Source organism: Heteronotia binoei, chromosome 3 (assembly GCF_032191835.1).
Source record: "Heteronotia binoei isolate CCM8104 ecotype False Entrance Well chromosome 3, APGP_CSIRO_Hbin_v1, whole genome shotgun sequence".
Classification (NCBI taxonomy): domain Eukaryota; kingdom Metazoa; phylum Chordata; class Lepidosauria; order Squamata; family Gekkonidae; genus Heteronotia; species Heteronotia binoei.
Genome location: NC_083225.1, coordinates 146,341,245 through 146,360,713, shown reverse-complemented (window position 1 = coordinate 146,360,713; position 19,469 = coordinate 146,341,245). Strand labels below are relative to the sequence as shown.

General features: G+C 42.3%; 1 protein-coding gene across 1 annotated transcript in view; it reads right to left on the bottom strand.

Moving 5' to 3' along the window:
* The window catches only part of RPL24 (ribosomal protein L24), a 362,759-nt gene that overhangs the window by 264,206 nt on the left and 79,084 nt on the right, over positions 1-19,469 (bottom strand). The window lies entirely within an intron of this gene.

Sequence of the window (19,469 nt, the reverse complement as noted above, 5' to 3'; positions counted from 1 at the left end):
TCCCAGAGTTGAAAACGACTGGTGCTTACACAGAGGACTTCCTTTTTACCATTTTTTAGCTATAATGTAGCAAAGACAAGTCCTTTGGCTCTTTTGAATTCTGACATTTAGTATGCCACAAGGTTTAAAGGACTACAGTCCACCGTGTGAGATGCATGATGCTATTTTTAGCAGCCATTCTCTTTTTATAATGCATATATCTCAGAAATGTGACATCAGCATTTTTCACGTTAGGGCCCTTTGTGTACAGTATAAATTTGTTCTCAGTATGCACATTTATCTGCTACTGGAGGATAACATTTCATATATCTGATGACATGGGCTCTAATCTATGAAAGCATGCATCAAAACAAATCTGTGTGTTTTAAAGTATTCATAAAGACATACATGTGCCAACAATCTGGGGTGTGTGTGTGTGAATGGATGTGTGATCCGTTAGGAAAATCATTTTCTGAGGTAGACTGAAGACCAGAGAAAAGAAGATTTGAAATGTCTCTGTTTAATCCCATGCATTTTCCCAGTCTCTCAGGTAATTCCTAGTCACCATCTCCTGGATGCAAAATGTCTAAGCTTTTCTGCAAGCACATTAATAGCTAGCATAGTGTAGTGGTTAAGTGCTGGACTGGAATCTGGGAGACCCAAGTTTAAATCCTTACTCAGTCATACAAGCTCCCTGTGTGGCTTCAGTCCAATCACTCCCTCAGCCTCACAGTATTGTTGTTGTGAGGATAAAATAGAGGAGGGAGAACATTATATTGTAAACTGCTTTAGGTGTCCACTGGGAAAAATAGCAGAGTATAATTAAACAGGGCTTCCCCTGTGGTTTGGCAATTAGAAGTCCTTAATATTCAGGGAAGCCAGTCCTGAGTCCTGGGTAGCTTTGAAACACAATGATGGATATGGTCAGGCCAAAGAGAAGTTCTTGATGGAGATCATAGTGGATCTCAGCAAGTCTTCTGTACCTGTTACAGCTCAGGGAGTGATGTTTTTTGGAGGAGGCTGCTCCTGAGGAAAATTTAATTTTGAGAATTGTTACCTTTCAACTACATGCTGCTATTGCTTTCCCTCCATACCACATGTTTTCATCAGGTACTCATTTATGGAGGTTGGTATGCAAGGTCATTCCTTTAGGGCATACTTTCTCACAATTCTTACGCTTGGGTAATCAGCCCTTACACAACTGTATATAGTTCATAAAGATCAAATTCAAGGATTGCCACAACTTCACATTATCTTTTCCAACTCTTACTGGGGAAAGAATTTTAGAAATATTTTAAGGTCCTCTCCTCCCAGGTGAGGTTTACATTCACCTTCTGTTGGCTAAAATGGTTCACATGAAAATGGCCTTCTTATTAATTCACAGTCATTTCATTGGTTAATAAAAGTCTTTTGGACTGAAACCCTGATGCAGCAAGGCATCAGAAAAATGCTGTCAGACCAGGCCAATTACCCAAGGAATGGATGAGGGAGGTCAAGATTAATTAGAATAGGAAAAAATTTCTCATTGATCCAGAATTGGAGATATCAAAAATTTAACACAGACATTAATCCAACAAAAACATATCCCTTCCTTCCTTCCTTCCTTCCTTCCTTCCTTCCTTCCTTCCTTCCTTCCTTCCTTCCTTCCTTCCTTCCTTCCTTCCTTCCTTCCTTCCTTCCTTCCTTCCTGACCAAAATAAGGTAGTCAGGCTAGATTTATATTTAGATTATTTTTATGCTATCAGGTTGTAGTTTGCCTACTAAAAATGGTAAATGCCTGCCAAAGCTCCCCATCCACCACTGGTGCTTAATGGGGTGGTGGGAAAAAATGTCTAAGTTGGGAGAGCATCACCAAATTAAGTGGCTCTCTAGGAATCCTCCCAGCCTCTGTGGAGAGATCAGGTAAATTCTGTAGAGACTGGGGAAATTCGTAGAATGTTCTTTGACATGTCACTTCTGGATCTCTATGTCCCTCTTCAACAAGCTACTGTGAGTGCCTGGCACAGGTCTGGCTACCCTAATATGCTGTGGTCCCATGAATAAAACACATGAGGTGATTTACAGAATCAAAACACTGTTTGTTTAAAAAAATCTTAGCAACATCCTAATCAACCAGATAAGACCCATGGATATAATAACACCTTAGTCAAAAGCCTCCAGCAGCTAATACATTTAATGGAAGGCTCCTAATGAGGCGCCATGATTAGACTCTGGGAAAGAGTTCCCCAATTTAGGTGCTATGTACAAGCTCCCACTAGAAACACCATTGGTAGTGTTCCCCTCAGATGACTGTAGTAGTGTCTCCTCAGATGACTCCAAAGCAGAGACAGGAATGTATGAGTGCAGATAGGTAGAAGGCTGTTAGTGTGGGCTTCCATTTTTTCCACAGTTTCATGGGAAACATTTTCTGAACACACTGGGCATCAAGAAAATGAACAGACAGTTTGGTTTGGATCCCATAAAGAAAAAGCACAATGTTTCTTATGAGACTAAGTCTGCGATCACACACCCAAAATAATGCACTTCCAATCCGCTTTCAATGCACTTTCCCACTGGGTTTTACTGTGTGAACTGGCAAAATCCAGTTGGGAAGTGCATTGAAAGCGGATTGAAAGTGCATTATTTAGGGTGTGTGATCGCAGCCTAATTTTCCCTGTCTCACCATTCCCCAGGTTGCTATTTGAGACACCAAAAATACTGATGTTAGGGATTATGGAACCTAAATAGAAAAAAGGCCACATAGCCAGTGGGTGTATACAGTGATGAGAATGAGTTGGGCAAAATCTCTGGCAAGGCTGGACCTCCCACTGGGTGACTTAGGCAATCGCTTAGGGTGCTGCTGGTCCAGGGGCACAGAATTGGACCCCCCAGTCTGGCAGGGCTTTCTTCCTGCTTTTGCAACCTGGGGTACAAAAGCAGGGAAAAGCCCCCCCTCCCTTCTCAGAGTCTCTGAGAGGCACGGGCTTTTATTTATTTCTTTATTCCTCACATTTATATCCCACCCTCCCTGCTGAAGCAGTCTCAGGGGTGCAAAAGCAGGAAAAAGATCTCCCCATATGCCTTTTGGAGTCTCTGAGAGGCTTGGTGTGCCACAGCAGTGGCCTAACTTCTCTATTCTATGGGTCCATAGGATAGAATGGACTCCATTCTATCCTATGGGCCCTCAGGATAGAATTGGTTATCAGTGTTTGTGTGTGGGGGGCTCAGGTAGTTAGTCTTGTCTAGGGTATCAAACAGTCTAGCTCTGGCCCTGTACACTGGAGCAAGAAAAAAACAAACAATGTTACCACTCCTGAGCACAGCCTCTGAGCCATGTGGCTGTTTTTCTCCGCCTGGTTTATAACCAGCATCTATTTTTTAGAAGTTCAGATACTGTGAGGAAAGGGAAATGAAGGAAAGATGCAATTTAGCAATGTAGTCTTCCAGGCTATTAAGACTGCATGTTTAATATCTAATAATGCTTCACTAACTCTGCATAAGAGGGTTCGTTGGCCACATAAGCACAAATGATTTCTTCAGTAGTGACCCCATATGGCAATGTGCACTACATTTTCTCTTTGCTGCCCCCCCAAAACACTGTTGAGTGGCATATTAGTAGGGGGAGATCTTGGTCTGTATATGGTTGGTATAGCCATGAATCCTATATTTAGCAGCCTTTGATGACATTGAACAATGATATTAATAGTGAACAGCATCATGTGACATGTTTGATTTTATAGTGTTGAGTCTAAAGTATTGTTAAGGATTGCTTCTGCATGGTTTAATCCTATTACTATTCTGGCGATGCTTGTGGTGAGGAACTATAAAAGTCTGGCAAATGATGTGGCTTTCCCATATTGATGCTGTTGGTCCAAATAGGAGAGGGAATGAGTATCATTTGCGTAATCCCTGATGTCCCCTTCTTACTTGATATTGGAAAACACAGGATCCAAGCATATGTAACAGATTTCATGTGTGATGATGGTAGCATATGAATTGATTTTAAAGATCAAATGGCCAAGATGTTCAGCCACAAATCAAGTTGTGTCTCCTGACCTGACTCACTTTCCCTACAGCCATAAAGCAACTGTGGGGAACATAATTCCCCAAGTACCACAGGGTCTGATTTAGATTGGAAACATGTTGCCAGTAGAGAAGGGATGTCACATCAGCCTCTCTCCTGCACCATTTTCCTGAGCTGAATAGGCTCTTTTGTCACATTACTAGGCTGCAGAACATTGAATACTATACCTGCAGCCTCACAATGGGGCAAAAATGCTTCTGGATGCGAGGGAGAAGGCTGGTGCCTCTCCTTCCTCAGTGCTGCAATTTTAATCCAAATTGGCCCCTGCAGTGCTTCAGAAATTTAGTTCCACAAAGCTGCTTTGTGACTCCAGGAAAAGTAATTTGAATCAGCAGAATCATGGAAAAATCACACTTCATATATGAATAAGCCATATGAGTAAGTATCCTGTCTCGATTAAGCAGAGTGCACCTTGGCTACACACTGTAGAAACCCTTTGGTCTCAGTGTGCTGGCAGAGTTACAAAGTCACTTTTCTGTTTCAAGACTAATAATAGTTCTTTTATTTAGGAACTACATTTTAGATAATAAAACTTAAGAGACAGCGAGAACTAAATTAATCTATCTTGGATAGGACTGGATAAGGGTTGCGAATCCCCAGGTGGAGGCAGGAAAGCCCCCAGCTTGGAGGACCTCCCCTGGCTTAAAGGCCATCAGAAAGTGAGGGGGGGGGGAGGGAAATATCTGTTGGACACTCCATTATTCCCTATGGAGACTGATTCCCATAGGATATAATGGAGAATTGGTCTGTGGTTACTTGGGGCTTTGGAGAGGCTCTTTTTTGAGGTAGAAGCACCAAATGTTCAGCATAGCATGCAATGCCTCTTCTCAAAACACCCTCCAAGTTTCAAAAGGATTGGACCAGGGGTCCAATTTTATGAGCCCCCAAAGAAGGTGCCCCTATCCTTCATTATTTCCAACGGAGGGGAGGCATTTAAAAGGTGTGTGGTCCCTTTAAATGTGATGGCCAGAATTTCCTTTGTTCAGTTATGCATGTCACAACCTTAATCCTGACTCCACCCCTGAAGTCTCCTGGCTCCACCCCCAAAGTCCCCAGATATTTCTTGAATTGAACTCAGCAACCCTAGACTGGATGCAGAGAGGCATCCAGCCTCCATTGTGGAAAAGAAGAGAGCAGCATGCACCTTCTCTGCTGCGTGTGTGTGTGAGAGAGTGGAAGTGGAAGGAAGAGGCAATTTTCCTGAGATCTGCCAGTCTACATCAAAGGGATAGTGACAGGAGAGTAAACAGGAAGAAAACCAACAGTTTGCCTGTCTATCTCACTGATTTGTTTGCTCCACCCCACTCCCTCGGAGGCTAAGGCTTGAGACAGTGTCTTGGTCTTCTCTTCCAACATCCTGAATGTTCTATCCAGTGCTTCATTATAGACAGTGGATTGTCTGTAGGTTGCATTAGCAAAGCCATTCTTTCCCTGACAAATGCTTTCTTCTTTTATCTGAAATTATATGGGATTCAACACACTGAAGTAGTAGAAGGTTACACAAAGTAACCCTTATTGGTAAAATCTGGCATATAGTCAATCAGCTGATCACATGCAATGGAGCTCAGAATACAGAGGTGGTGGCAACCAGGTCAATAAGAAGAACTAGATCATTCTCTGAATCCTTCTTTCAGTTCCTGGAGCCCAAGAAAAGAGAGGGGAGACATCTAAATTAAATGTCCCTTTACAACAGTAGCATCAAGGCATGGGGATGGAACTAAGCAGCTGTTTCCAAGGTAGGTGGGTGTTTGGCCCTCAGCACAGCTGCCCAGGTATGGTAGCTGGATCAACAACATATCAGCATGCCTGATTTTAAAAAGAAAGGGCAAAAACAACTTGGTACCGTATATAGCAAGTACCAAGTACAAATAGAAATGAGTATTATACAGCAGCCACATTGCTAGTAGGTTAAAAATGGGGAAATACCACTATAAACTATTAAACTGTGGATGCAAACAGTGTGGTATTTGCTGAAGTTATCTAGATTAAGTTAAGAGACGGAAGACAGCAAAAACCACTGTTCTCTAACTGTCGGAAACCCTTTCTAAGCTACAGAATCAGACATTTGATTTAACTATTTATTTTTATTTAAGACATTTATTAGCTTCCTTTTTACCTTATAGGAACTCAAGGTGATTTAGAGTGTAAACCATCTATTTCAATACTTACTCTTTCTTATTGTATTTTCATCGTCTATACATAAACTTTAAAAATTGGTATGGTACTGTTGGGCAAGTAATAATAGCTCTATTATGATGATTCAAAGTCTGCTTGTCTCACTGAGTTGTGTTTATACACATTTTTATTGTCTGCTTGTCACACTGAAAATGGAATATGTAGAAAAATTTATATCCTGCTTTTCTCTACCTTAAGGAGTCTCAAAGTTTTCTTACAATTGCCTTCCCTTCCTCTCCCCCTAACAGAGTGAGGTAGATGAGAGTGTTCTGAGAGAACTATGACTGACCTAAAGTCACCCAGCAAGCTTCATGCAGAGCAGTAAGTTCTCCAAATTAGAGTCCACTGTTCTTAACTACCATAGCACACTACACATGGCAAGTGTTATAATAATTTACTTAATTGATGTTCATGGAGTTGTACATAGCGTACATAGCACATGGCAAGTGTTGCAATAATTTACTTAATTGATTTTAATGGAGTTGTAAACTAGATATGGCTTTTTCTACATTGAACTTTAAATTTGTACACTCTCTCTCTCTCTCTAAATTTTTAAAAAGAAGAAAAAGCCATTCATGGAATTCCCAGCATCACATGTAGTTTGGCTTATTATCTCTGTGTTACCGATGGAGGTTGAGAGATGGTAATTGGCCCAAGGCAACTTCTCCCCTAATTATACAGCTGAGTTGCCCCCCCCCCCCACTCCCAATCGGAATAAAGAGGCTGACACTGATGTTGGGTAAAACAGGCCACTTTATTAAACATAACTATAGCTTAACTAGCACAGCAAGGGCTACCTAAAGCTGGACGAGCCCCGGGGTTGTCCCATGACCCTTTTCTGACCAGTGATGGATGAGTCACCCTGCCCCCAGCACAGGGGCATAGACTTTTCAATTTCCGGGGGGGGGGGGGGCTAGGGCCCAGCCAGAGGCATTTGATCCAGTGACATCATAGGGAGAAGCCAGTGACATCACAGGGAGGGGCCTCCATTATCACTACCTATGAATTTATAGAGAAGCTCCCTCCCCATAAATTTAGGAAGCACCCCCCTATCACACCCTCTGCTATGGCAATGCCAGCCTATCACCTCCTGCCGCAGCGAGGGCAGCTAAATATACGTTAGTCTCTTCGGGGGTCTGATACGGTAGATGAGCAGGGGACCACTGCAGATTTGAAGTCTTTCCCAATCACACAGGCACCAGAGAATGTAACAGCAAACTATAGTTCTTTATTTACAAAATAGGCTTTAACTTGGGGATGGGATGTATGTACAGAGGCTAGTTTGTATCTTGTAGGAATAACATTTGCTATACAGTATGTCGGCTAGACCCTCCAGCAATGCTCTGAGGTATTTCAGGGTACACAGTTCTTCTATTAATCCACTCTCCTAAACTTTAATCAGGCTGGCCTCTTGGGCTTTGAGTGCCTGATCCCTCAAGTCATCTGGTTTGACAAGCCTCAGCTCTCCTGACTCAATCAGACCCACGGCTCTCCCTCAGCCACCTTATAAACTCCTAGGAGCAGTGTATCATATGACTGTGACCACTAAGGTCTTCCACTTAGACACTCTCTGTCACCTTCCTCTTCCTTAGAGGGCATTCGTGACCTAGAGATATGCCTCACACTCAGCCACCTGGCTGATTTCACAGAGTGTATATAGAGTTTCATTTCACACCAAGCCTCTCTCACACACTCCCTGAGTCCAACTCTCCCTTTCTGACCGTTTTTTCCTTCCTGACAGTTAACCTCTGAGCCATTAGCTGTCACTCAGGACTTGAGAGTTCTGAGCACCCCTGGCCCCCACCTTCAGGTCACATGACTCAGGGCTCTCTGAGTCCTCAGCTTCTCCAGAGCTATGATCTCCTCACCCCCTTGACTCTGGTCTGCCAATGTATTGATCTACCAAATTAGAGTTTACCAACACTGGTTTATATGCATATTGAAACCTAGCCTCTGGTGGGAGAAGCTCAATTAGCATTTCTAAGGAGCTAAGGTTGGGTTGTAAAGTCATTCACTGACTTTGAAGCTTAGAGGGAAAATAACACACAGCCTTTATCACCCCATTCATGCCTTTGAAGCCCCAAGTCCTGTGTTGGTTGCTTGGTGGGGGCTTAGCCCCGGGTGGGAAAATCCGGAGGGGGGCTGGAGCCCCCCAGCCCCTGTGTAATTTACGCCTATGCTCCAGCATGAGCCACAGTGATGTGGCTATTGCCAGGCCGGCCAGGCCAAAACTCAGCCTTCCTCAACTTAGGCCTTGATCACCCAGAAGGAGGCTTCACTTATGATCCACATTGTGCAGTATTGAGCCATACAGCCCATCTGCCGCTCCTGCAGATCGCATGTACTCAACTGGTGCTGAGCCCTGGGTGCTCACCTCAACTTCAGTAACCCCTTCCTCCTGCTGCCAAGTGACTAACTAAATTAATATATCAACACGACCTTCATTTCCCTACCTCTAACAAGCAGTACAAGGTAGGCGAAAAACACTCCATCGCCAGCCAATCAGGTGAGAGTGCAAAAATTCCTACCTGGCCCCTAAAAAGGCGACTGGTTAAACCTGTACTACTGAGGGTGGGTGGGTGGGCTGAGAGTCGAAAGCAACTGCATGGCTCAGGGTGGGGTTGGGGCTATATAGCCCCGACGTTCCACCCCTCCTCTAATCTCTGGATGACTGAGAAGCCATTAGCCTCCTGATCCTTTGGGATGGCAAAAGTGGCCCCATGGCCTATAGCCACTATCGTAGCATGGCCAAGGAGGGGCCAAGTTGACATTGGAACCAGGCACTTCCTGGGTCATTGCTTTGCTTCTTAATCACTATACCACATTACTACCTGAAAAGACTATTTGATCCAGGACTTTTCTCTGTGAGGTAAATTGGATAACTGCAATGCTGCAGATCTAGACAAATGTGTCCTAGTCATTTCCCCCCTATTAATTTCTTAGTATGTGCGAATTCAAGGCACCAGTACAATTTGTCTGTGATCACCCTTTTGACCTGTTGTGATCTCTTATGAAACAAACTTGTGGTCAGACACTTTTGCACACAGTGTCACTTTACAGCAATGTAGACTGGTTTCAGAGGCAGCATTCCATTATAACCAATCATTATCTGGATTAAAGGATCAGCACTGCTGGCATGCTTTTCCCCCAATGACTGAGTACACATCTCCAGAATTATTCTTTTCTGTTACCACTGGTCATAATAGATAATCCTTACAGATAATCCCACAACATTCCCATTGGCATGCGATGTTTTCCCTTTTCCAGTGGTTCATGAAAGCATAATTGGTTATGGAAACAACTTAGCCCTGTGACACAGTAATTATAAGAACTAGTATTAATTATTGTAATCCTTGGTTGTATAAATACATTCTAAAGGAAGACAGGATATATTAGCTATTTTATAACTGCTGTCAAAGCATAATTGTATAAGTGAAATATCATGTCAGTGTCATTTTATATTCTGAGTTTAAAAATATTGGATAGAGTTAACTGCTGGTTAACAGTTTTTCAAAGTATGAAAGGGCTCTCTCCCCACTGCTACCAGTTCTAAAGAGAACAAAGGATATATCTACATAGCTGGATATGCTAGATATGGGTCCAGGAGCACTTATACAAACTTTTTGGGATATAAGCCTTTGAAAGTCAAAGCTCCCTTTGTCAGACACAAGTAGGAATGGAGATCTCTGAGTCTTTATTCTAGTTAGAAGCTGTGAAGGGTGTTGCAATAAAGTAATTCAGGATGCAGAAGTACAGTGCACATTGTAATTAGGTTGATTAGAGCAGAGGGGAAATGCTTGGAGGCAGAAAATTACTATGCACATTGTACTTTTGCCTTCTTTGTGATATAAGGACTCAGAAATCTCCATTCCAATTCATATCTGATGAAGGGAGCATTGACTTGAAAGCTTAGAGACCAAGATTTGGGGGACACACAACTTTTGGAAGAATGAAAAATCAAAATGGAACAAAACCAAAATAGAAGTCTAGAATGTTGCCTATGTATTTGTGGAAATGTTTTCAGTCTTCATTACTTTATGAGCTTCCTGTGATAGCTAGTTCCAGTGTTACAGTATACTTGGCTTTGGAGTCTTGTTGTGAATTAAAGATAAAAAACAAAGTGTTACTAGGAGGAACCAGTCATAGGAATCCATTCCGTTTGTATGTCATTTTTGTTCCTTTGTCATATACTGTTCCACTGTTATATATTGCATGGTTTTAAACTATTTAATTCACTTTGAATATCAGAAAGACAAACAGACTATAAATGAAATAAATACATGTGTTTCCAGCTGCTAAAATCAGATAGATAACATTGAGAGCTTTGATAATCAATAACCATTATATTGATGACAACTGATGACAGCAAATTTATACCCCGCCATTCTCTCTGGATCAGAGACTTACAATCTTCTATATCTTCTCCCCCCACAACAGACACCTTGTGAGGTGGGTGGGGCTGAGAGGGCTCTCACAACAGCTGCCCTTTCAAGGACAACTCCTGCGATAGCTATGGCTAACCCAAGGCCATTCCAGCAGCTGTAAGTGGAGAAGTAGGGAATCAAACCCGGTTCTCCCAGATAAGAGTCCGCACACTTAACCACTACTCCAATCTGTGTAGTATGTTAGTGAGTATGTTAATCAGGGCTTTTTTTATGGGGGAACATTATTTTCTTTTGGAAACATTATTTTCTTTTGGAATCAAAGATATTGTAGCTTCTTGCCATGACACTGGTATTTGGCCTTCTTCTTGAATCTTTTCAATAAGACGTTTAAATGGTAAGAGTAAAGACTCTTCATAAGCTTTGTAGAATTCTGCTGGTAATCCATCTGGACCTGGATTTTTATCATTCTTTTGAGATGCCATTGCATCTCCAAGTTCCCTTATTGTTATTGGCTCATTTAAAATTTGTTGTTGTTCTGTAAATTTATTGAGATATTTGGAATGGATCCAGGTCTTTTTTAGTAGCAGAAACTCCTTTGCATATTAGGCCACACCCCCTGATGTAGCCAATCCTCTTGGAGCTTACAGTAGGCCCTGTACTACGAGCCCTGTAAGTTCTTGGAGGATTGGCTACCTCAGGGGTGTGTGGCCTAATATGCAAAGGAGTTCCTGCTGCAAAAAAAGCCCTGAATGGATCCAACATGATTTTACAACTTTGCTCCTCTTTTCTTGTAGCCAATGACCAATATAAATAAATTTACTTTATTCCCAGGTACAAAAGATGTTGCTATTCTTTGACAACTAACAGTCAAAATAAATACCATGTTCAATGTAAGCTAAACTGACAGTTAAAGCAAATTATCAGATGAACTGAGTGATTTGTTTTGCAGAATGACAGATCTGCCTGCTCTGGTTAAGACTTGTTCAGACTAAGTAGCAACAAATGACTCGAAGCACTTAGAATCTTTGTTTCACATCTGTTGTGGAGGCAAAGCTAACCTTTATTTCGACTAAATAATAACAGCCTGATCAGCTAAGCACAAATCAAATCCTGTTTCAAAGTCTTTGTGCTGTCCTTTCACAGGCACCACAAGTTTTATTACATCTTTCTGGCAGCAATGTTTATATAACTATACACAAGATAAGTTAGTAGTGGAAAGTGCCATCAAATCATGAATGACTTATGACCCTGTAGGGTTTGCAAGGCAAGAAAGGAACACAGGTGGTTTGCCATTCCCTGCCTCTGGGTAACAACCCTGGACTTAGTTCATGGTCTCCCATGCAAGTACTACCCAAGATTGACCCCGCTTAGCTTCTGAAATCTGATGAGATAGGGCTAGTCTGGGCCATCCAGGTCAGAGCAGGCTGTTTGTACAGAAAGCAAAACATTTGATGTTTCCTTGATATTTGGAAGAAACGTAGAACAAAGTTTAAGTAGAAATGGCTTGGGCAATAGAGAAAGCATAGAGAAGAAAGATGAACATCATGTGCATAAGTCTGTCGCAAAACCAAAGGGAAAAAAAAATCAGGATTCCATAAAAACAAAGTTATTTTATTTATACACTTTTTCCCTCCCCATTGGAGACTCAAAGTGGCTTACAAAAGCATTGTCCTATGCCTCATTTTATTCTTACAACAACAACTAGGTAGGCTAGGCTTGTGGCCAAGAGGTGCTGCCTGCCTAACAGGAGCACCCCAATAGCAAGAGAGAGTGGGGCTCTCAGTTCTGGAAACAAAATGGAGTCTGATCAGAAACAGGCCAAGGAATATTCCATTCAAAATAGCATGGAACCTGGAGTGAGCTTGTTCTGATTATCACTTAAGGCACCCTCTTGGTCTGGGCCTCTCCCCCAACCAAATGGAATGCATTAAAATAATGGGGTCTGCTGATAAATATGACTCATAACTTAATCCTCCACCACTGAGCAATGGCCCTTCCTTCAGGTCCATTACTCCAACTCAGCTTTTTCTATTTATTTCTATGCTAATGTCTATCACATTAAGGTCTTTGTCTGTAACACTGACTCCCTTCTCTGGTGTCAAAACCAACCCAGATTAAACCCATCAAATCTCATCATGTCCCATCTGTATAGCAAACACAGTGCTATCACTATTGATTGTCTCCTTCTGGAGACCCATCCTGGGGACCCATCATGAAAATCCCATCAACAGAAAGGTCTTCACCCCCCCCCCCTCAAAACCCTATATAAACTTGGTCAAAATCACCCCTCCGGTATGCATTCTGTAGGGCGCCATTTTTACAGTCTGTACCTGTCGTTACTCTTTGTAATTGGGTCTATAGGGCATGGCACACTGGTTGTGCATGCTCTTCTCTTAGTTTTCTTGCTGAATGAACGTCTGCTCTTCTAGACCAGGTAGTATCACCCTATTCAACAATTCCCTAAAATCTCTAAAGATCACCTCTACTCTTCTTAGCCTCCTGATTGTCTGTATTGTGTATTTGTGTGTATGAGTGTATCTTTTTACATATTTTCTAGTAAACAATATAAAATATATTTGCTTGGAGTCTTCTTTTCTGGAAACCCAACCTCCGTATCATTGGAGAAAAGATCCTTGCTTACAATTTGCTCTATCAAGTCTCTCTCTTGCTAATTTCCCCATCTAAAAGAGGAGACACAAACATTTTCAGTAAAAGGCTGAGAGAGAGTGATTAGATTAGGGTTACCCAGCAAATGTCCCTGGCAGAGTGGGGACTCTTCTTAGTAAAAGTTGGTGATATTTGAAATACTAACAATTTCTCTTATACTGTGCCATCCATGATTCTCCATTAAACATTTACCCTTTCCTTCTGTAGGGTCATCAAGATTTTCCTTCCCCCCTTAGTCCTTTTGAGTTCTCCCACGAGAAGTCTGGAATTAGATAAAGCCTTAATCTTCAATGGTTATATCAGTAGGTAAGGATAACTGAACTTGATATTTGCTTGTGTTTAAATGTGTTTAAGATCATACTGAAAAAGTATTCCTAAATTCATTCTTCCTTCCTTTGATCAGGAGCATTTGAGAATAATGTTATTATTAATAATAATATAATAATAATCTTTAATTTGTATCCCGCCCTCCCTGCCGAAGCAGGCTCACATGGCATAACATAATATGCTACATTTCAACAGTTAAAACAAGGTGTTGACAAAAACATATTATAGATCCTATATACATATTATTATCCTACATTAAAACCATTTAATTAAAACCATCAGTTAATTTGGTGCTAAAATCTCGGTGTTATCCATCTTACAATCTTTCTGTGGCAACAGTATTTCTTCTACAGTGAATTCCATATTAGGCAAAAGCCAGCTGGAAGAGGGAGGTCTTGCAGGCCTTGCGGAACTGAGTAAGGCTCCGCAAGGCCTGCACCTCCTCCGGTAGTTGGTTCCACCAGTGGGGAGCTATAACCAAGAAGGCCCTTTCCCTGGTGACTTGCAGTTTGGCCTCCCTCGGCCCGGGGACTTCCAAAAGAATTTAAGCATGTTTATTATTATAACTGCCCCAAGAAATATATAAAAATAAACTCTAAGGTATTTTCATACTTAATATTTTATTCTGTAGGTTTAGTTTTATCAACAACTGACATGCTGCAGATATCTAAAGCAGGTGATACAACCAAGTAGAACAACATATTCAATTTTTCAAAGACGATGCAATGACCTGAATTCTGAGTGGGAGTCCAAGAATCAAAAATATTTTATTACAATGAATGAGTGAAATATGGCATTTGTATCTGATTTCAGACTCAAAGATAAGCTGATGAAAGTTGTCATTTATCTAGATGGCACTGCTAGTATAAATCTGTTAAAAAAGCAGCAAAGATCTGTCTGCATATGGAATTCACAAAACTCATCTAAAATTGTAACATTCATGTCAACAGTTATCAAATCTTGGACATTCATAGATAGTTCATAGATTTATTACACATATTCTAAATGTTTTCTGAGAATGCTCAGTTCTGAGTAGAGATCCTGCTTTATTATGTGTGAAGGACTGACTAAAACTTAATATATGAAACGTGATTTATGTTAAATGCCTTTGAAGATGCCTTTGCAGGTTCAGTGCAAATGGAGCCATGCAAGGCAAATAGGGTTGCCAGGTCTGACTCAGGAAATATCTGGGGACTTTAGGGGTGGAGCCAAGAGACTTTTGGAGTAGAGCCTGAAGCAAGATTGTGACAAGCAAGATTGAACTCTGAAGGGAGTTCAGGCCATCACATTTAAAGGGACAATGCACCTTTTAAATGCCTTCCCTGTCAGTGTGAGAGTCCTCCGTCCACAGCATGCATGCAGCAAGGAGCAGCAGGTGGATCTACAGTGACAGCATCTGACAGTTAAGGTCAGATCAACCTTGGGAGTGACCCGGTTCTAGCTGGACTGTATCCAGGGGAAAGCACCTGCTGGAGTCAGCAATTGTGTGGACTGCCGTGATTGGCTGAGCTGTATATATATGGACTACAGTGCCAGACAGTATTTCTCTCTGTTGAGAGTGGGTTCCTGGCGTAGCACTTTGTTACTTAGTTTAATGTATGTTATTCACCGCACCAAGTTGTTTTGTATATATTTGTAAATACACTACTTTTATACTAGGTGCTGGTGTGAGGCTCAATTTTCTTCCTAGCGTCTACCTTGTGGCAGTTCTCTGTTTTGCACTCTGCACATGAACCACTGACTTTCCCTTCATTGGAGATAATGGAGGATGGGAGCATCTTCTTTTGGGGCTTATGGATTTGGATCCCCTGGTCCAATCTTTTTGAAATTTGGTTTTTTTTTAAAAAAATTGGAGGCATTAGTTGCTATGCTGAAAATTTGGTGCCTCTACCTCAAAAAACAGCCCCCTCCAGATACCCACAGATTGATTCTCCATTATACCCTATGGAGACCAGTCTTTATAGAGTATAATGGAGTGCCCAGTGGACATTCAACCCCCCCCCCCTTTCTGGAAACCCTGAAGCTGGCGGGGGGGGGGAGGGCTCCAAACCAGGTTAACCCCTTTCCCCAGCTGTGGATTTAGGCAAAAGCATTGCTGGCTATTACTACAATTCAGGACTCCAAATACACTTTTACTTTGAGCTATTATCAAATTAAACTAATTTCTTTGTTACAAAGGAAGACAGCTTAGTCATTCATTGTGCAATAATGTGGGTGTGTTTGAACTGGCTTTCTTTTGGGCCCTTGAGGAAGGGAAGGGAGAAGATTTTGACTTCACCAGTGTGGGTTTAATACTGTAGCTACATGTTGCAAACAAGGAGCTATAAAGTAAAACCCTTTATGACTCTTTTTGTTAATGCTCTTCTTGCACAAATATTGCTTATAAAATATCCAAGTGTCATCAAGTCAGGCATGAAAATTAATGGTTCAGAGACTAATATTGTTCCAGCGGTTTCATGTCAGTTATTCCTGGGCTGATTAAATTTGCCAAGCTATTACTCAGAGAGACTGAAGTCACTAACCCAAAGAATAGCTGTTGGTTGCATAGAGCACACAGTCCACCCAAATTGCCTTTGTTCTCACTTGAAACTTTGAGGGCAACTCTTTGCTGGAGATAATATCCACTTCACTGGATGAGTTAGAGAGACATCCATCTGCAAATCTGCACAGATCATTAAGGTTGCCTGAGGACCGGCATTCCAAACTCTCAAACACGTAGGATGGGGGCTTGTGATGTCACACCAAATAGCAACACTAATGGTAGTACTTCCATATAACTAGGGACTATTTATTAATGTACCATTGGTCATTGTGTTGTTAGCCGCCCTGAGCCTGCTTCGGCGGGGGAGGGCGGGATACAAATAAAATTTTACTTACTTTTACTTACTTACTTACTTACTTACTATAGCATATATAATACTATCTGTGAATATTTGCAGTTACAGTTGTATTTTTGAAGAGATGGACTACACATAGACTATATTTCTGTTTTGTTTCCAGAGTTCCAGTTTTTGAGTGTATGTACTTCATGCTGATACTGGGGATTCAGGATAGAACATGAATTCTCTTGGTGTACTGCTCACTCACAATATCCAGCTACCCCCCCAACTGAGGCTGTCTCATATTTGGCATTGAGGGCCCAAAGGTTTGTTGTCCTTAGGTTTTTAATGTCTATGCCAAGGCTGCCTTGTACTTTTGTTCTCTTCCATATTACATAGTATCTAAATCAGAATACAAGGTTTCCATATATCTTTTTTAAGAGAAGAGGCATAATTATGTAATGATCTCCCTGGGGCAATGGTATAGGTAGCTTTACTCACTGGAGTTGCTGAATGTAACGATCTGCTGTATTTCAACCAACTTAAGGAGAGACAGGTCTAGGGGGTGGAGTTTTCCGCTATCTCATAATCAGGTTCTAGTTAACTCTTTACTATCCCAAAGAACTTCTGAAAGGAATGCAAAATGAACAGAGGGACTAAGCTCTCTGGCTTTATCTCTCATACACATGGCTCTTTGAGACTCTTTTTTTCTAAAAAAAAAAATTCGGCTTTTAAACATTTTTAAAAATAGCTTATATAAATGGTTCCTGTACCAACATTCAAAGAGACCCCCTAAGGTAGAGAAAAGCAGGGTATAAAAACTAACTCTTCTGTAGTCTGAAGATAAGTTGTAATTTGGTGGGATCTCCAGGATCTACCTAGAGGTTGTCAACCCTACCCCATAGAAAGAATGGATGACAGCCTAACATTGTCAGAACTGTCCTTTGGATAAAAGCATATGTGATTATGAATTTATATTGTCCTAAGTACTGCATACCTAGGCTTCTCCTAAGTACTACATACCTTAAGCTTCTCCTAAGTACTGCATACCTAGTTGAATAAAGTGGATAATGTCTGAAAAAATTATGTAATACACAATCAGTCTCCTCATCTTGTGTTGCATGCTGATTTTCTAATTTGTGAGCAACACTGAAATTTAACAAGTGGTGCATTAGCAGGGTATTATGAGAAGCACACCTACAGCTCTGTGTATCAGTCATTTTTTTGGTTGGGGATTTTCCTTTCTTCATTGTACCTGACTTAACAAAGCTGTTGCACAGTTGTTTTCCCTGAGGCGCAAGTGCTTCTGTAAAACAAATATTGTGCCACTGGGCCTGATTTTTCAGCCTTTGTGCCATTTGCCCTCATAGAAATAAAATGATAGAATGCCTGAGACAGGTTGGTCTCTTAGGGAAGCAATTCTAAGTAGGTCTACGCAGAAGGAGGTCCCTATTTATTCAGTGGGGCTTTTTTACAGGAACAAAATACAGGTGATAATGACTAATGGCTTACTAGGACACAAAACTGAACAAAGTCTGTCTCATAGCAGTTTGCAGATTGTAGAGAGCCAGTTTGGTGTAGTGGTTAAGTGCGTGGACTCTTATCTGGGAGAACTGGGTTTGATTCCCCACTCCTCCACTTGCACCTGCTGGAATGACCTTGGGTCAGCCATAGCTATCACAGGAGTTGTCCTTGAAAGGGCAGCTTCTGCCAGAGCCCTCTCAGTCCCACCCACCTCACAGGGTGTCTGTTGCGGGGAGAGAATATAGGAGATTGTAAGCCGCTCTGAGTCTCTGGCCGTTTTCGCACTAGCGTTTACTCCGGCGTAGCACCCCATTTACCTCCGGATCTTTTCCTGGTTTTCGCACCTGTTGCTCCGGCGCTGCGTCTTGCTCCGGTGCTGCAGGGGTTTCACGCCGGAGTATCTAGATCCACCTCCTTCCGGAGTTTTTGAAAACTTCCGGATCCACACCGGATCCACTCCTCGGAGTTTGCTGTGGGAAATCCATCCACGCCGGATCGACTGCTTTGTGGGCGTCACCTTTCCGTCCTCCCACCCTTTCCGTCCTCCCACCCCATCCACCCCCTTGGCCAATCATCAGCCGTTCATGGCGCTTCCCAAAAGTGCCCGCACGGCCATTTTTTTTTAAAAAACTTCATATTTCTTGCGTAATAGCGATATTTGGAAATTAACAACAAAAAAAAAACCCTCCTGCGTTATTTCGCTGTTGCGTTATCTCGCAACTACATTATACATTGTTGGGGGGAGGGGAGAAATCTAGTGCCGGCGTGGGCCAAAGCGTTCATGTGTGTGTGTTTTAAAAAGGCAATGCCTCCCTCAGCTGTGCCACCAGGATTTCTGGACCTGCACAAAATCGCCATGTATAAAATGGGAAGTTGGAGTCCTGCATTCTTCTCCCTGGCTACATTCCGCTCGGTTAGAAAATAGACGCGAGCTCGCTCTTCACACGCGCCACAGAAGGGGAAGGAGAGAATGGGGCGGGGGGGGGGGGCTCTGGCGGCAGGAATCAGTCAGGTCCCCGTTGCAAGCGCCAGCCAGGGAGGGGAAAGAGCGCAGAGGAAATCCCAGCTTCGCCACCCGGGAGGGAGCGAGGCTGGGAAAGGAAGAAGCTGCCACACACACACACACACAAACCCCTCGATTTCTCTCTCTTCGTTATTGCGATATTTCGCAACTTCAGAATTTGGGGGGGGAATCTAGTGCTAGGATTCTCCACTGTGAATGCTTCTGTTAATACATAAAGGGCTGTGGAGGATTCTACAGCTGCAGCCAATCCATAAGCAGCAGCAGCACACGTGATGCGGTTTGTCCACGAAAAGAAGGGGAAGGAACAGCTGTGACTGCCGATGTTACGTTAGTACGTCCTTACGCAACCAGACTTGCGCTTAAAAAAAAAATGATTGACAGGGCATCGAACTCAAGTCGATGCCAGTGGGAAAACGATTTGAGCCGGGGCTTCATGGAAAGTGACTCCGCAAATGAGTCCATGTGCGAAAACGAGGAAAATGAGCCGGACATAATTGCGCCGTGGA